Raw genomic sequence first — 17,684 nt, 5'->3', positions numbered from 1 at the left:
CTATTCTCCATAAAAATGCAATCATTATGAGTTATTTTGGTCCATGCATGTGTTAGGGTACTTAATATGCTTATTTTTTAGTTTTGGGTCCCATTAAGTCATGCATGGGAGTAAAGCTGCAAACTTTACATGTTAAGTCACCATTTAGGATCCGATCTGAGAGTTTGGCTAGATGGCTTAACTGATTAAGTGCTTAATGAGTTGGATTGGTGGTATGTGGAGTACGTTGTGAATACCTAATTCATATGATGCGCATACTGGCCTCGAAAGGAATACGCTAAGCGTAATTCTAAGTACGCCCAGCGTACTCAGCAATTTGAATTTCGGTTGACTTTTATTTGTTTGGGCCTTATTCTTGGACTCTTAGGGTTTGGGCCTTGTTGGACCATTGTACTTCTGATTTTAGGCTATTGCTACGCTATGGGCTTTCTTGGAATTAGGCACATGATGGGTTTTAGGACCAATTAGGAAGTTGGGCCATATTGGGCCTTGGGATGCCATTTAGGAAGTTGAGCTTTTTGAGTAAATGGGTTGGGCCTTGGTTTTAGGCCAAGTAAGAGAAGGGTAAAATGGCCTTTTACCTTGGATATTGGACAAGTAATTATATTCTTGAATATGGGTCGAGATCCAGTTATTAATCGGATACTATTTCATGGTGTTAGCGCGGGGATTTTCGGTATCAACAAACCGAGATTTTATTTGAGAGACTCAGCAGCTTGAGGTGAGTGTCCTCACTATACTTCACGGGTTGAAGACACCAATTTCGGCCCATGTTTTGTTATGATTAGGATGTCAGTTGTCTACGTGACTCTTGCATGTGTTATGTGTTTATATGTATACTGGGCGGGGCCCGATGCCGGGTAGGGCTGATTATTATATTGTATGCTATTAATCTTTGTGATTCCTGCATGTGTTTATGAGTTTTTATATATACCGGGCGGGGCCCAATATCAGGCGGGGCCTGATGACTGACAGATCTGTTCTGAGTGGGGCTCAATGTCGAGCGGGGCTTGATGTCGAGCGGGGCCTATTATATGTTTGATATGTATGGTATGTGGTATTTTGGGAAACTCACTAAGCTTTGTGCTTACGGTTTTCAATTTATGTTTCAGGTACTTCTGGTTCGAAGGGGAAGAGCTCGGGATGACTGCATTGCACACTCCACATTGTTCCGCATTTTATATGACCCTAATGTACTTGGATATTTATTAACACACTCTGATTTTACTATAGTTTTATGATATTGTTTTGGATGATGGTTTTATTAATATAAAAATCGAAATTTTTGATCTTAATCTTTGGGACGTTACAAGTTGGTATCAAAGCTTTAGTTTGAGGGATTCTGGCATACTCTCGGGTGTGTCTGAACTCAAACTAAGGATTTGGTAGATTTTACAAAAAGAAAATGTTTTATAAAAAGAAATTTCTAATAAAAGAAAAGGATGTGGTGCATGCAATCGACCGAGCTCAAGTAAGTTTTCCCAAAATACCCATACATGTTTTATGATATGCTTGATCTGTGAATATGTGAATCACATGCTAGATTAGGGCTAGGGATCTAGGAGAGATGTCTGTGTATGCTTGCTAAATGAGCTTGTAGACTTGCACGCTAGTACTGATCATTCAGTGATAGGATGACATGTTTAGGTTATGCTTGATTTCGGTTACTCAATGCTCGAATGCTGCTTGCTTTGTGCTTTTAGGAGTTCTCACTAACTTCAACTAATTAGTAAGCGAATATGCTAAGTTACATATTATTGAGACTAAATAATTTTAGAAGGTTAATATAGAACACAACAAGTATTAATGTGCTGACTATGAAGGCTAATTAGTAAGCGAAGAGATTTAGTGTTCCGACTATGAACCTTTAGAATAATAACATTATTCATGGATTAAACATGTTAATATAGAGCACAACAAGTATTAATGTGATGACTATATCCCAATATATCATAACATTATCTAATAGATGTTGTTATAATGTTCCAATATCCAAATACTAAATCCAAATCAAAAACCCATTTCTAGAATAATAAAGTGTTATAGCTGAAGTGTGACCATTCATACTTAGCTCAAAAGAATGACTTTATCAATGGATCTGACAAAATTTAATTTGTGTGAATTCTATGAATACTATCATCTATATACTTAACTTTACTCTACGTATAGTTAAATATATTGGAGAATATGATTGGTGTTCTTTCGTGACATAGAGTCTCTTAGCTCGGTTAAGTATACTCTCGAAGTCACAAAGATTTCTATGTAATCTTTGAATAGAAGAAATCAACATAGTTTTTCAATGATCTCATTCATCCAATCATATTTTAATTCAACTTCAAAAGTAGTGTATTCTTATTTTGTAGTAGATTGTGTCATTATGTTTTGCTTGGACCTTATTCCAACAATACTTACCCTTCATTCCATAATGAAGTCAAAATCCAATTATAATTCATAATTATTTGTATATGTTTAGAAATTAACATCTTGTGTAGCTCTTTCCATACAGATCCTCTCTAAACTGATTGTCTCATATACATTCTCTTAGTTCTTCTAAAGTACTCTGATACTACTCTCTTAGTCATCCAGTGACTTAACCATGTATTCAATTAGTATCCTATAACATGCTTACATCATGATCAAATACTATGTCCTATGCATAATATGACTTAAATGATGAATTCATTTGCCAAGCAAATAGAATATAAATCATTTCATTTAGTTCAAGCCTATGAGCTATTTACTTTTGAGGCTAGCTCAAAATGGTGCCATATGACAATGCCAAGAATTCTCCAAAAGAATCTTGTGTCTTGATCCCTTTCAAGATATTGCCAATATATGTATAAGGAATTGAAACTTTTAACATTCATTTTATCTATCCCTTATAGATTTTACATTCCAAGAATGTATCTTCTCCTTCCTAAGTATTTCATTTTAGAAACACTATCCGAGTCAAGGTGAAAAACGACCTTGCTTAGCCATAATGTGATTTCAAATGATTAAGTATGTCTTATTCATACAGTATTAGGAATTTCACTATGCTCCCACTAGTTCTTAGTAAACACACATGTTCTATTCATTTTGATATAAAACATACATTATGGTTTTACATAAAATGATGATTATAACATTGCGATGTTTGCTTTATATCCACAAGTGGATCTCAAGCTCTACACATTTTGTTAGGATAACTTGGAACAGGAAAACCTCCAGGCTAATCTATATAGATATCTTCTAGTGGATGTCTATTAAGAAAAGCGGTCTTTCTTGAAATCTGTTTACTATATCTCATCTTAAGAATATGAATTTATAACAAACAATATCCTTGTTGATCTAAACATAGCTACCTGTGAAAAAGGTTTGATCACAGTTAATGTCATGAGTATGATGAGGACCATAGTCAATGACATGAGTATGAGAAAATCCTTTTACTACAAGTCTTGCTTTAAATGTGTATGGTTATCCATGTAATTTATTCTTTCTAGAAGAATTATTTACTCCTTCTAGCCTTGCTATAGGGACAAATTTTAATCAAGCCCATTCTTGATTATCATACATGGATTACATCTCATGTTCATGACTCTAAGGCATTTATCATATTCAAGATCTGACATAGCATCTTGGTATTTGATGGATTTTCCAAAAGCCATCAATAAAAGCTCATCAATGAGAGATTCCACATTTCTCAAATCATAGATGAATTCTACCATTAATGCGAACAATTTGTGTTTGTGAATAGCTATTATTCATCTTTAACAATCCTTGTTAAAACTAGTGCCAACTATTACTACATAAGGTTATGGTTCTTGAGCCGCTTCAAGTTCCATGTACCCCCCACTTGCTTTGTCATTAGAAGCTTTATTTCTACTAACTTAGCTTTCACAAGAATAAAATAACTTATTATTGGCGGGTTTTCATATAATAATTTAAGACACATTTAGAGTATTATACAAATATGTATTTAGTAGATTTTGGGTTTAGAAGCTTTAGTCCAACAAAGGTTTAAATCCATAGAACATTTAATAAGATATGGATGAAGCATTTCCATACAAAATCTTATAAAGTGTCTAACCCACTTATTAGTTGGTATTTGTATTCAAGATACAATTATTAGTGATTGCAGTATTATCCCAAAAAAGATTAAAAGAGGATATTTCTATCGATTAGAAAGCAAATCATACCAAGCAAGATTTAATTCATCCTTTATTATCATTAAGGCCTTAGATGGCTCTTACCGGTTTGTATCTCAACTTTTGAAACCTTCAACAAAGATTTCACAATTATGCTTTACCACGTAAAATATAATTAAAACTACTACAGTTGTTAATAAAGTTGATTTGGTATCTTATGCTTAATCTCATATATTCATTAGAAAGGAAGTCATACACCAAGGTGTATAGTTCCTTAATTATTTTCTCTATACCTTAGTGAAAATATCATTAGGAATCCTTTTCATATAAATAAGGTTCACATATGTCAAATAAACTACATTATTTGCCTTCAAAGATCCCTTTCTTGAAGTTGGAATATGTGAATGTCATTTATATAATAAGGAGAACAATGTCAAAGATGAGTTTGACTTAAAACACGTTTAAGCCAAAAGTTCTTGCATATAGAACTTAATTTTGTTTATGAAATGTTTATATTTACTTCACAACTCTATTAAGAGATCAAGTCTCATAAATAGAAGTTAATCATTTCAGAATATAAATATTATCGTTATGAAAAACGATTAAGTAAATGATCAAGCTTTTGAATAAAATAACTGAGACATAAATTTAGACATGCTATATTAAAACACACTTTGTTCCAAAACAAATATTGTTTTACATTACAAGTAATTTATGTTCTAAGCATAAATAATAAACTAAACTCCGAGAGTGTAGTTCCAACTTGATTGTGCTCAGCTTGGTTACTCTTAAATTAATATTTGCAAGCTATTTACAAATATTAGATTAAAATTTAAGTACCAAGTACCAAAGTGTTATATAAAAAGTATGAGTTCTATCTACTAGATACAAGAAGTACTAGTCTCTTCCAGACTTTCTTTCCAAATAAGAGGAGTAAATCCTCTTCCAGTGTCCAATTTCTTCACAATAGAAACAAGATCCATGTATGTGGGCTTTAGTAGATTTCTTGGACTTAAAGGTGTTCAGTCCATAAAACATGGGCATTTTAGATCACACTAGGTGACTCTTTTAGCCTTGCATTATTCCAATGTTTAAACTAGCTTTAAATAAAATATCACTGTATTTATTGGAATATTGTTTGACCTATTATATCATCAGATATATGTTTAAATTATCCAAGACTTCCTAGAAGTCATGGATAACTATTCCTAGCTTGATGTTAGAAACATCTTAAGCATCACAGTGATGTCTTTACTAGGTATCATGTTCAGGTTCATTGCTCAAAGCAAATAGTTTAGGACTAGGACCTTTAAGTGGATACAATTTCATATCTCTTACGAGATTGTCTCTTAAGACATGAACTCATTCATTGAAGCTGTATCTATTGAATGTTATTGTTTCATTAAGTCATTAAATAAAAAATGACAATACATGATAATGAGAATGGATTACTTAACTACAAAATTCTTAACAAAATTCATTTAGTATTTTCAATATTTAATCTTCAATAATGAATACCCCTTTTAGTTTCCAAAAACATTAATTATCAAAGTCTAGGATCCAAGTTGCAAAACAAATAAATGGTTAGGTATCTTTTATCCCATCTATTTGAACTCAACCCGGTAGATATCAATTATCAATTATATCTCACTATATAATTCCTAGATTTATGGGATCACTAATAACAAATTTAATTAGACATGTTTGATCCGATCTATGCCTTGAAACTCTCTTGCTTAGGTATCCTTTATCACAAAAGATTTCCGATCGAATCGTCCAATTTGAAAAACTTGTGTAATCGGCCTATAACTTGGTTATAGAAATCGCGAATACACCCCGGCCATCAAAAGATAACACTAAGTGGTTAGGTATCCTTTATCCCACTGGTGCATACAAGAGACGTGCGAGTGTTCTTCAAAAGGATTGCATAGATTTGAGAATTGTAAAAAGGGTCTTTATATGTTTTATAATTCTAGTTTAAAAACATATGATATCATGGTTATTACATGCATATAATAAACCATAGTATCAATTTTCAAAAGAAAAATCACTTTTATAGGTTCTATTATAAAGCTAATTTTTTATATAATTTGACGCAATTCAATTTTAATAACCGGTATTAAGTTTGAATGCATTTGAACCTTTTATATCTTTAACAAATCTTCATTTTATTACATATATATTTGGAGTTTATATAAGTTATAAAAATCACCATTTTAAAACTTATAATGGAGTATTTCAAAATTTGCCGTTATTAACGGTTTTATAAAACCATGTTTTATTTTAAAATAATAACTTGTTACATCTTATGTCCAATTTTGAAGAACCCAAACTGTCACACCCCGCTAAAGCGGAAACACGAGGCGTGGCAGTATAAAGGGTTTCATAGCAAAAGTTAAAAGACAACACCAACCATAGTATTAAAAATCATTACAAATTTATAATGGGTTTGAACAACTTTTAAAAGAAATTACAATGTAAATTGAAATACAACACATGCGAATGCTCCTAAAAGTGATGTGTCCCTAAGTGCCACTTACTTGATGATTCCTGAAAAAGCATGTAAAACGAGCGTCAACTATAAAAATAGTTGGTGAGTACTCACAGATTAAAATAATAATATTGGTTTCATGAATCGAAATCAAGTTTTGATAAAAGTTTCCATAAATGAAAATATATTGTTAAAATGAGTAATCAAGTTCATTGCTACAAGGAGCAAACAATTTCATTGCTAAAACATGTATATAAGTTTCTAATAATAAAATTTCGATGTTGTAATGAGAAACAAAGTTCATTGCTATAATGAGAAACAAAGTTCATTGCTATAATTAATAAACAAGTTTATTGCCATAATTAATAACAATTTTGTATGTGTATGAGCAAACAATGAGTTCCCAACCAAACATATGACTGATGCCCTATCAAGATCTATGCTTATCGTTCCATTGATTAATATGGTATCATGCACTCAAGCAATCGGGCGAGTGAGGAGTTGTCAATTCCTAATAGCGCTATCCATAATGGCCATTGGCTCAAAGAGTTAATGGTTGGATTAAAGTATAAAGGGAAGGGACTTAAGACGATAAGGCCTCATGTTTCGTGTTGCATAGACATACATAGAGAAATATAGCAAAATATAGCAATCAAGTTTGATACAAATCAAATTAAATACAACGAACAAATAATAGTTTTTCGGACATGTTTTTCCACCCCAAAACATTTAAAAACCGAAAATAGGGGAAGTCGTGAATACTCACTATATGCAAAATATAGTAGTCAAGTTTATACGAGTCAATTAAATACAACGAACATAAATAGTTTACGACATGCTTTTCCACCCCAAAACATTTAAAAACCAAAAATAGGGGGAGTCGTGAATACTCACTATATGCAAAATATAGTAGTCAAGTTTATACGAGTCAATTAAATACAACGAACATAAATAGTTTAGGACATGCTTTTCCACCCCAAAACATTTAAAAACCGAAAATAGGGGGAGTCGTGATTACTCACTATATGCAAAATATAGTAGTTAAGTTTATACGAGTCAATTAAATACAACGAACATAAATAGTTTAGGACATGATTTTCCACCCCAAAACATAAAAACCGAAAATAGGGGAGTGCGTGAATACTCACAATGCATTGAGATGATGCAAATGGTGCCTTGACTACGCTCCACTCGTACCACTATCGATTCCTACAATAATGGTATTCGCTAGTGATTCTCTAATCAAAATCTAACACTAGTATATTTACTACTACTATAGAATTATGCCAATATTGTGTCAAAATTTAATATTGATAAGTTACAAACATTTTTCTGAAATGGTGAAATTTTATAACTCATGTGATTAAGATAATTTTGGATATTATTTTCCATAATTTTGTAATACTAATTGAGGGTATTTCAATACATTTAAAGGTGTTTTAAACTCCTAAAAATCCAAAAATATTATCAAACAGTTTCCAAAATTCATCAAATTTTACTTTTTTGTTCCAAATATAGTAGATGTCTTCCAGAAAATTTCTCTTGAATATTTGATGTGATTAACTATTTTTCCAAAATTTTAAGCCTTATATCAATATAAATTCGTGAAAAATAGTATCCGGATAATAAAAATTCTAAAACTTTTTATATTACTGCCACTAAACATACTTAAGCTAGGAAAAATGTAAAAATGGGTTTCTAAACAGTTTATCCCGATTTTATGATTTTTATGCATTTATTCTAACAAAAATGGAAATAAATAGAATACGTTCCCAAAATTGCCCAAACTTTGTTTAACACTGTTATAATACATATAGAAGCTGTGAAAAATATAAAACATATTTTTAAATTAGTTTTGCTATCTTTCTTTGTTTTATGCTCTTGAATAATCATTAAATGGTGAATAATTACCAAATAGTTAAAGTAAATTACCAAAAATTTTGCAAACTTCATTTAGAGTGTAAATAATCTGGGAAAAATACAAAAGGTGGTTTTTATCTGGTGGAATCCGATTTTGTGGATTTAAATGTATTTAATCTTAGAAAATAGGGGAAAAATAGTATACTGAATAGAGAAATCTTAACAATTTTTATTTAGAGTTCTAATATATTTTAAGGTCTTCTGGTAAATTTTCATGAATTTTGGATGAGTAGAACTAATTTTCCTGTTTTTAGTCCATTATAAACACAAAAATCAGGGAAAAATAGGAATGCATTATGAAAAATTCTGAAAATATTTTTCTGAGTCTTAATGATAGGGTAAGAACTGCGAAAATTACTAGATAGCCTTTTCAAATTGTCTAAAGTGGTTTTATGATTTATTGGGGCAAAACAAAAAGAAAATTCAAAACCACGCTAAACAGTAACAAAAATCGATGAAACTTAATGAGAAGTCGTTATTTAGCATAGGGGCATCCACGAATTTACCTAGGATTTATAGACCTCATAAATTATTTTATATGATTTATTGCCATATATTATTGCAATAATTATAATAATTCGAGAAAAATGAGTTATTTTCTGAAAATTTGTAGAACATCTCATTTTGTTGGTAGGAATCTGGGAAAAATCGGATTTGGTCAGAAAAGGAGTTTTAGATATTTATTTGGAAATAAATCCTTCATGAACATATTTGAAAGCTTTTAACAACATACTTTGATGATCTAGCTTCTAAGCTTGAAGATAATCACATGCATGTTTGTTTGAAGACCATTCATGAGTTTGAAATGTTCAAAAATCATTTTTGATAGAAAACTTTGGATGCATGTGGTGTTTTTCGCACAAAACTTGTAGAAAAAGTGCATTATGTTGATTTTGACTTAGGTTTTGGTCCTTGGATTTCACCATTTACAACATGCATGTTGTTTTTGGGTGAAATCCTACCACCATCATCATCAAAACCGTGAGTTTGAGCAAGTGTTCATGATTGTTCATAAATAATGGTGTAGAAGAATGAGAAGTGCAAGAAAACCTTTAAAACAAGAAAGAAAAGTGATGGAAAATGAAGGATTTTCGGGTTTACCTTTAAGAACACTCCTAGATGATGAACATTTCGAGTTTAAGGAGTGTTTTTGGGTCCTATTCTCTAAAAATTTCGTGGTTCATAGATAGAGGAAGAGAGTAAATATGTGTGAGAGTGTGAGAGAGAAATGAGAGAGAGAGAAAGAAAGAGAGAAGGAGATGGAGTGTGTGGGTGAAGAATGATTAATGTTTGTTGGGAAGAGATTTCTTGCGAGGTGGAGTCCGACTTTAAGAGGGATTAGAGAGGGTTTTAAGAGGCTTTTAAAGCTTTACTTTGAATAAATATGGCCTCCTAATCATTTTTATAAAAATCATCTTTAGTTTTTATAAAAATCATCTTTAGTTTTTACAAGGTTCAATTGTATTTTGTCTTATAAATTAAGGGTAATGTCAATGACTTAATTTTTTTTATTTTTCTAGATTGCATTTTCATAATTTTTATTATTATAAGATAATATTATAAGGTTCATAATTATTTTTATAAAAACTATAAGGTTAAAGTTTATAACTATGAGTTTTTATGGCTTTTAGGGTTTTTGGAGTTTAATAAATCTTTGGATATCAAAATGAATTGAATCTTTGAGACTTCAAATTATTTTATGGTATTATAACTCTTTTATAGTTATAAATAATGTTTGTAACTTATTTTATCGGTTTATTGGCATTCTATGTAGTGGTTTCGAGATTCACGCGAAATTGCAGAATCAAATATACTAGTCTTAGTTTTCAATTTTGACTTAAGTTTCTATGAGACTTTGACCTAATTTCTACTACTAGGTCAAGTGCAAGATGGGTATATATGATTCATGAAATGGTGTTCGAGTCAAAGAGTAACCCAAATATGGATAGTCACTACAGCTCAGTAGATGTAGAATTCACATATCAATGTGAAATCTAAGTACACTATCCATTGATTCTAATTGTTTCCAAGTTTCTAGTAGGTTATAACTTAGCTTCTAGTTACTAAGTCTAGTATGTGTAGTGCCTATATGTGCAACTAAGTTTAGTCAAATCTAAAACTAACTCGAATTTTGACGGTTGTCACACAAACTTCATGTAATGTTTATTTTTTCAAAAATTATTTGAGCATGTGAATAACTAATTTATCAACTACACAAAATAATCCATAAAATAAACAACACAAACATATATAAAAAGATATGTGCATAAACATAACCAACTAATGACAATTTTGTGAGCCAACACAAAAATGCCAAGTCCATTCCTAAAGGGACATTTAAGGGGACCAAAAAAACTTCTTGTAATGTTGTTGTAGAAGCTCCCACTTAAGTAAACACCCATTTCTTACAAAAGATTGGAAAAACTTATTTAAGGAAAAATTGCAGCTTTCATGACACTTTTCAGAAAGTGTCATCTTTCTGTTCAACACATGTGTAGCATTCATGACACCTTTCAGAAAGTGTCATGTTCTTCCCAGCACATGTTGAACTCGAAAATTTTCCTTTTGTCTTCAAAAAATGGTTCAAACTTCATTTCTTGTTACATCTTTGTACAAATAAATTAATTCAAAAAACTTATCTATTACTTTACAAAAATAACCAAGAAAAGCTAATCTATTTAATTATTACATACCATATGAATAAATAAATTATTACAACCATTTTATAACAAAAATAATCAACACAAAAACATAACAACACATTGGTCATTGGCTAGTTTATGCACATCATATACATCAATATACACATCAAACAACCTTTGTTTTTCTAAGACAACTTTAAATGACAAAAGATGCATGGAACTTTTGTCACATAAAATAACAAAAAAGTTGTCATAGCAAATATGTATATACTTATTTTTATAGAAAAAACAAGTTATCCATATTCTCCAAAAACTAAGATTTCCAAAAATCAAAAATCTAACCAAACTTGCAAGATGGCTCTGATACCAATTGTTGGGTTTTAGTTCAAAAAAAGTTTCATAAACAAGAAAAATATAGAAACGGAAGACTTTGATTTTTGAAATAACATAAACATTTTATACCCACCAAGGATCTTCTTGCAAGTTTTCGACAGATTAAAACACCAACCAAAGAAGACGTGAAGAAATAACAACATTTGTAGTTCTTTGGGTCCTCTAGGGAGGCTTGGAAGTTGATGAAGAATGTGGAACCTTTGAGACACCAACAATGTCTCAACTTGATGTAGAATGCTAGTTCTTTGTATAAAACTCTTAAGATTTGAACCAAACCCAAGTATGGTTCAAAGAGAGCAAAATGCAAGCATAAAATCTTCAAAGTGCAAGACTAGAGAAGATATGGAGAAGGAGGGAGAAACTCTCGGCCATAGCAAGAGACAATGGGGCAAGAACTTCAATAGTGGAAGCCTCATATTTATAGTGCCTAAAACTGAAGTTATTAACCATTGGTTCCTTCAACTTTAGACAAACTTGTCTTCATGTCATAAGTATATCTCCCATTCCTTTAAAGCATGATTAGACAAGTCATACACTTCTTCTTTTTATGCATATCTCGAAAATTGTATAAAGAAGAAGAAAGAAAGTCAAACTTTTATAAACTCTTTTATAAAATATAAAACTTGTCTTTTAGGAAAAAGACAAAAGGATTCAACTAGTCCAAAAGTTTGTACATCACTTATAAATCATACCATATGATGTATATTAAGTTACTTGCTAATGGAATTTATTATTTCCATGAAATAAATAATTTCCAATTTAATTATAAGAGTTTTATTGAATATTTATTAAAATCAATTTTTAATAAATAATCAATTGTGTCAAGTTGTTGTTAGTGTGACCCATTACTATCATATGTTATTTAGTAATATCACTTTAATATGACTCTTGAGCATACTAGGCCTTTCATTTCAGCGTGGGCCGATTCTATATTCAGCAGCCAGGGCTAGACACTATCTGCAGCATGGTTGTTCTGGATTTGTTGCTTATGTTATGGATACCCGGGAAAAGGGTAAGGCGACTGGTCATGATGTGCCAATTGTACGGGAATACCCAGATGTGTTCCCGGAGGACTTTCCTGGAGTGGCTCCGGAGTGGCAGGTGGGGTTTAGGATTGACCTGGTTCCTGGTGCGGCTCTGATAGCCAAAACACCGTATCGGTTAGCTCCTCCTGAGATGCAGGAGTTATCTACACAACTGATGGAGCTGTTAGAAAAGGAGTTCATTCGACCGAGCAGTTCACCATGGGGAGCACCGATCTTGTTGTGAAGAAGAAGGATGGGTCGCCTTGGATGTGTAGTGACCACCGGGAGCTGAATAAACTAACGGTGAAGAACCGGTATCCGCTTCCGAGGATTGATGATTTATTTGACCAGCTTCAGGGTGCATCTTGGTTTTCCAAGATTGATTTTCATTCAGGTTATCATCAGATGAGGGTCAGATAGGATGATGTGTAGAAGACGGCCTTCTAGACTCGTTATGGTCATTACGAGTTTGTGGTGATGCCCTTGGGCTCACCAACGCTCCAGCCTCGTTCATGGACCTCATGAACTGCGTATGCAGGCTGATGTTGGATCGGTCTGTAATTGTGTTTATCAATGATATCCTGTTCTATTCTAAGACTCAATAGATGCATGAGGAGCGTCTAAGGGAGTTATTGGAGAGCTTTAGGAGGGAGAGACTGTATGCGAAGTTCTCCAAGTGTGAGTTCAGGTTAACCGAGGTGCAGTTTTTGGGGAACCTTGTCAACCAGAACGATATTCTAGTTTATCCGGCCAAGGTCGAGGCAGTGATGGGATGGGAGATTCTGAAGTCTACATCTGAGATTCAGAGTTTCCTTCATCTGGTAGGTTACTATTGGAGATTCATCCAGGATTTCTCCAAGATAACGATTCCTCTCAGGCGATTGACAAATAAGACTGTCACTTTCCGTTGGGGCTTGATTAGGAGGCAACTTTTGAGACCCTAAGATAGAGATTGTGTGAGGCGCCGATCCTGACTCTGCCTGAGGGTGTTGAGTATTTTGTATTTTATTGTGATGCGTCGATCATGGGTTTGGGTGCAGTTCTAATGCAGAGGGGTCGCGTGATTTCTTACGCTTAGACGCAGCTGAAGCCTCATGAGCCGAATTATCTGACGCATGATTTACAGCTAGGGACTATGGTTTTCGCCCTCAAGATTTGGTGACATTACCTCTATGGGGTACGCTGTACTATTTACACGAATCATAAGAGCCTAAGGTATTTGATGGATCAGCCGAATCTGAACATGAGGCAGCACCGGTGGTTGGATGTGGTGAAGGATTATGACTGTGAGATCTTTTACCATCTGGGTAAGGCCAATATGGTGGCCAATATTATTAGCCGCAAGGCGGTCGCGGCTCCGATCAGGGATATATGTATGAGGATGCCATCAATTACTCCACTCTTGGAACAGATTTGAGAGGCTCGGGTTGAGGTATGAAGGAAAATCATAGGAAGAGTGAGTGCATACTGGGTTAGGTGGCTTCCTTCGATTATAATAGTTGGGGGTTATTGACTCTCCATCGGAGAGTGTGGGTTCCTTATTGGGGTGGTGCACGTCAGGTTCTAATGGAGGAGGCGCATAAGTCGAGGTTCTCTATCCGTCTCAGAGCGACAAAGACGTATAGCGATCTTTGTCCTGATTATTGGTGGCCCTATATGAAGCGGGATGTAGCATGGTATGTGGAGAGGTGCTTGACTTGCAGGAAGGTCAAGGTCAAACATCAGCGACCTCACGGCAAGATGCGGCCGTTAGACATTCCCATTTTGAAATGGGAGGAGATTACCATGGATTTCGTTACGAAGTTTCCTCGGACGGCACGCGAAGTGAATTCGATTTGGGTCATCATGGATCGATTGACCAAGAGCGTGCATTTTATTTCGATTCAGGAGAGTATCTCTGTGGAGAAGTTGGCCGACATATAAATCAGGGAGGTTGTGGCATGAGATGGGGTGCTGGTTTCTGTGGTTTCAGACAGGTACGTTTGGTTTACTTACAGATTTTGGAAGAGGTTCCATGAGGAGTGGGGTACTCGTCTGCATTTCATCACGACTTTCCACCCACAGATTGACGGATAGAGTGAGTGGACTATCCATACCTTGGAGTATGCTTCGGGAGTGTGTATTGGATTTTGGTGGGAGTTGGGATAGGCATCTTCCTTTGGCAGAGTTTTCATATAACAATAGTTATTACGCCAACATCGATCGAACTCCTTTTGAGATGCTCTATGGGAGGAAATGTAGGACCCCGATATGTTGGGGTGAGGACGGTCAACGACTCATGGGGAGTACCGAAGTGTGGTACTCAAGACTACCGAGTTGATTCATAGGTTCGGAATAGACTCCATACAGCTCAGAGTCGACAGAAGAGCTATGCCGACAAGCGCCGATCAAATCTAGACTTTCAGGTTGGGGATATGGTTCTCCTGAAGGTGTCACATTGGAAAGGTGTCATCTGATTTAGGAAGAGGGGCAAGTTAAGCCCTATTTACATCGATCCTTTCAGGGTTTTGTCCTGGGTGTTCCGGGTTGCTTATCGTTTTGTTCTTCCCGAGGAGCTTATTCAGATCCATAGCACGTTTCACATCTCTTAGGTGCGGAAATGTTTAGTGGATGATTCCGCGGTGGTTCCATTGGAGGATATTCAGGTGGATGATCGTCTGAATTACAACGAGAGACCGGTGGCGATTCTTGACAGAAAGACGAAAACCTTAAGGAACATGGTTATTGAGTTGGTTAAAGTTTAGTGGCAGCACTGCAAGGGTTCATAATGGATGTGGGAGCCCGAGGATGAGATGAGGTAGCACTACCCAGAGTTATTTGGGGCAGCGAACTTCGAGGACGAAGTCTGATTCAAGTGGGGGAGAATTGTAACGTTCGATATTATTGGTATGTTTCCTTTTATCCCTTAATGTAAAATTTATCTCATTTTAGTCCCTAACTAGTACGCGAGGCATACTCTATGAGTACTCTTACCGTACTTTTCCATTTTTGGATCACGTATGCACCCACGTACGTTGGGCGTACGCAATGCTCGAGAAAACCCTACTTCTTAGGGTTTGTGCCCTATTTAAACAACTTATAACACCCTTGAACCTCCTAATGAACAACCTCCATGTCTCTATACCCTAAAATCGAAAACCTAATAGCCATTTGTGAGATTTGAGCTTGGAAGTGAGTTTTAGTGGTGTTTTTGGTGAAGTAGAAGAATAAGAAGAAGAAGAAGAAGAAGAAGAAGAAGAACTCTTAGATGTTGCTTGGGAGTGGCTTAAGCATGTAGATCCATAGTCATCTTCATCTTAGCAATCCAATTGAGGTCAAACGCTCTCATCTTGATGGTTTCTTATGCTAGATCCAACTTAGGGTGTTATTTGTGCATTTTTGGGTCCTTTAAACCATATTTCAAATTATGGTCTACTCTAGAAGCCATGGATGTTAGATCTAAGCACCTTTGAGGTCCATTGTCCATAAAAATGCAATCTTTACGAGTTATTTTGGTTCATGCATGTGTTAGCGTACTTATATGGTTCTTTTTGAGTTTTGGTTCTCATTAAGTCATGCATCGGAGTAAAGTTGCCAACTTTACATGTTAAGTCACCATTTAGGATCAGATCTGAGAGTTTTTCTGGATGGCTTAACCGAATAAGTGTTTAATGAGTTGGATTGGTGGTCTGCGGAGTACGCGGGGCGTACCCAGCTTGTACGCTGCGCGTACTAGCCCCGAAAGGAGTACGCTAAGCGTAAGTCTGAGTACGCCCAGAATACTCAACAATTTGACTTTCGGTTGACTTTCTCAGGTTTGGGCCATATTTTTGGACTTTTAGGGTTTGGGCCTTGTTGGGCCATTGGACTTCTGATCTTGGGTCATTCCTAGGCTATGGGCTTTCTTGGAATTAGGCCCATGATGGGTTTTGGGACCAATTAGGAAGTTGGGCCATATTAGGCCGTGGGATGCCATTTAGGAATTTGGGCTTTTTGAGCAAATGGGTTGGGCTTTGGTTTTGGGCCAAGTAAGAGTAGGGTAAAATGTTCGTTTACCCTTGATATTTGACAAGTAATTCATATATTTGAATATAGGTCACGATCCAGTTATTAGTCGAATATTATTTGGAGGTGTTAGCGTGGGGATTTTCTGGATCAGCAGACCAAGGTTTTATTTAAGAGATTCAACAGCTTGAGGTGAGTGTCCTCACTGTGCTTAATGGGTCTAAGGTACCAATGCCAACCCATGGTTTGTTATGATTAGATGCTAGTTGTCTTCATGACCTTTTCATGTGTTATGTGTTTATATGTATATCGGGCGAGGCCCGATGTCGGGCGGGGCCTGATGATTATATTGTATGCTATTTATCTTTGTGATTCTTGCATGTGTTTATGTGTTTTTATGTATACCGGACGGGGCCCGATGCCAGGCGGGGCCTGATGACTGACAAATCTATTCTAAGCGGGGCTCGATGTCGGGTAGGACCCGATGACGGTCGGGGCCCATTATATGTTTGATATGTATGGTTTGTGGTATTTTGGGGAACTCACAAAGCTTTGTGCTTATGGTTTTAGCTTATGTTTCAGGTACTTCTGGTTCGAAGGGAAAAAGCTCGGGATGACTGCATTGCACACACCACATTGTTCCACATTGTATATGACTCTGATGTACTTGGATGTTAGTTGACATACTCTGATTTCACTATAGTTTTATGATATTGTTTAGATGATGGATTTATTAATATAAAAATCAAAACTTTTGGTCTTAATTTTTGGGACGTTACAGTTTAATTAATAAAAATAACTAATTAAAATTAGGTAATATGATTAGTATTTATAGTTAAAAAATATTGAATTGTTTTTTTAAAAGAAAATATTTGATCGTTCAACATTCTAAAAAATTTGATTGGTTGATTTTCTCCATTGAGCTACATCATCGTTACCACCATGTAACCATAACAAGTTATGGGGGTCGTGTTTCTTCCTCCTTAACGGTGTTTTGGAGGTGCCATGTAGGCTCCTCCACGTCGTTTTCGTTCCACACCCGATAGTCTAATAAACATCTAAAAACATACACAATATAAGTTTTTTCTAAGAGTTTTACAAA

This window comes from Lactuca virosa, chromosome 3 (assembly GCF_052849685.1).
Source record: "Lactuca virosa cultivar CGN04683 chromosome 3, Lactuca_virosa_CGN04683_v6, whole genome shotgun sequence".
Classification (NCBI taxonomy): Eukaryota; Viridiplantae; Streptophyta; class Magnoliopsida; order Asterales; family Asteraceae; genus Lactuca; species Lactuca virosa.
Note: the sequence above shows the minus strand (reverse complement) of the source record.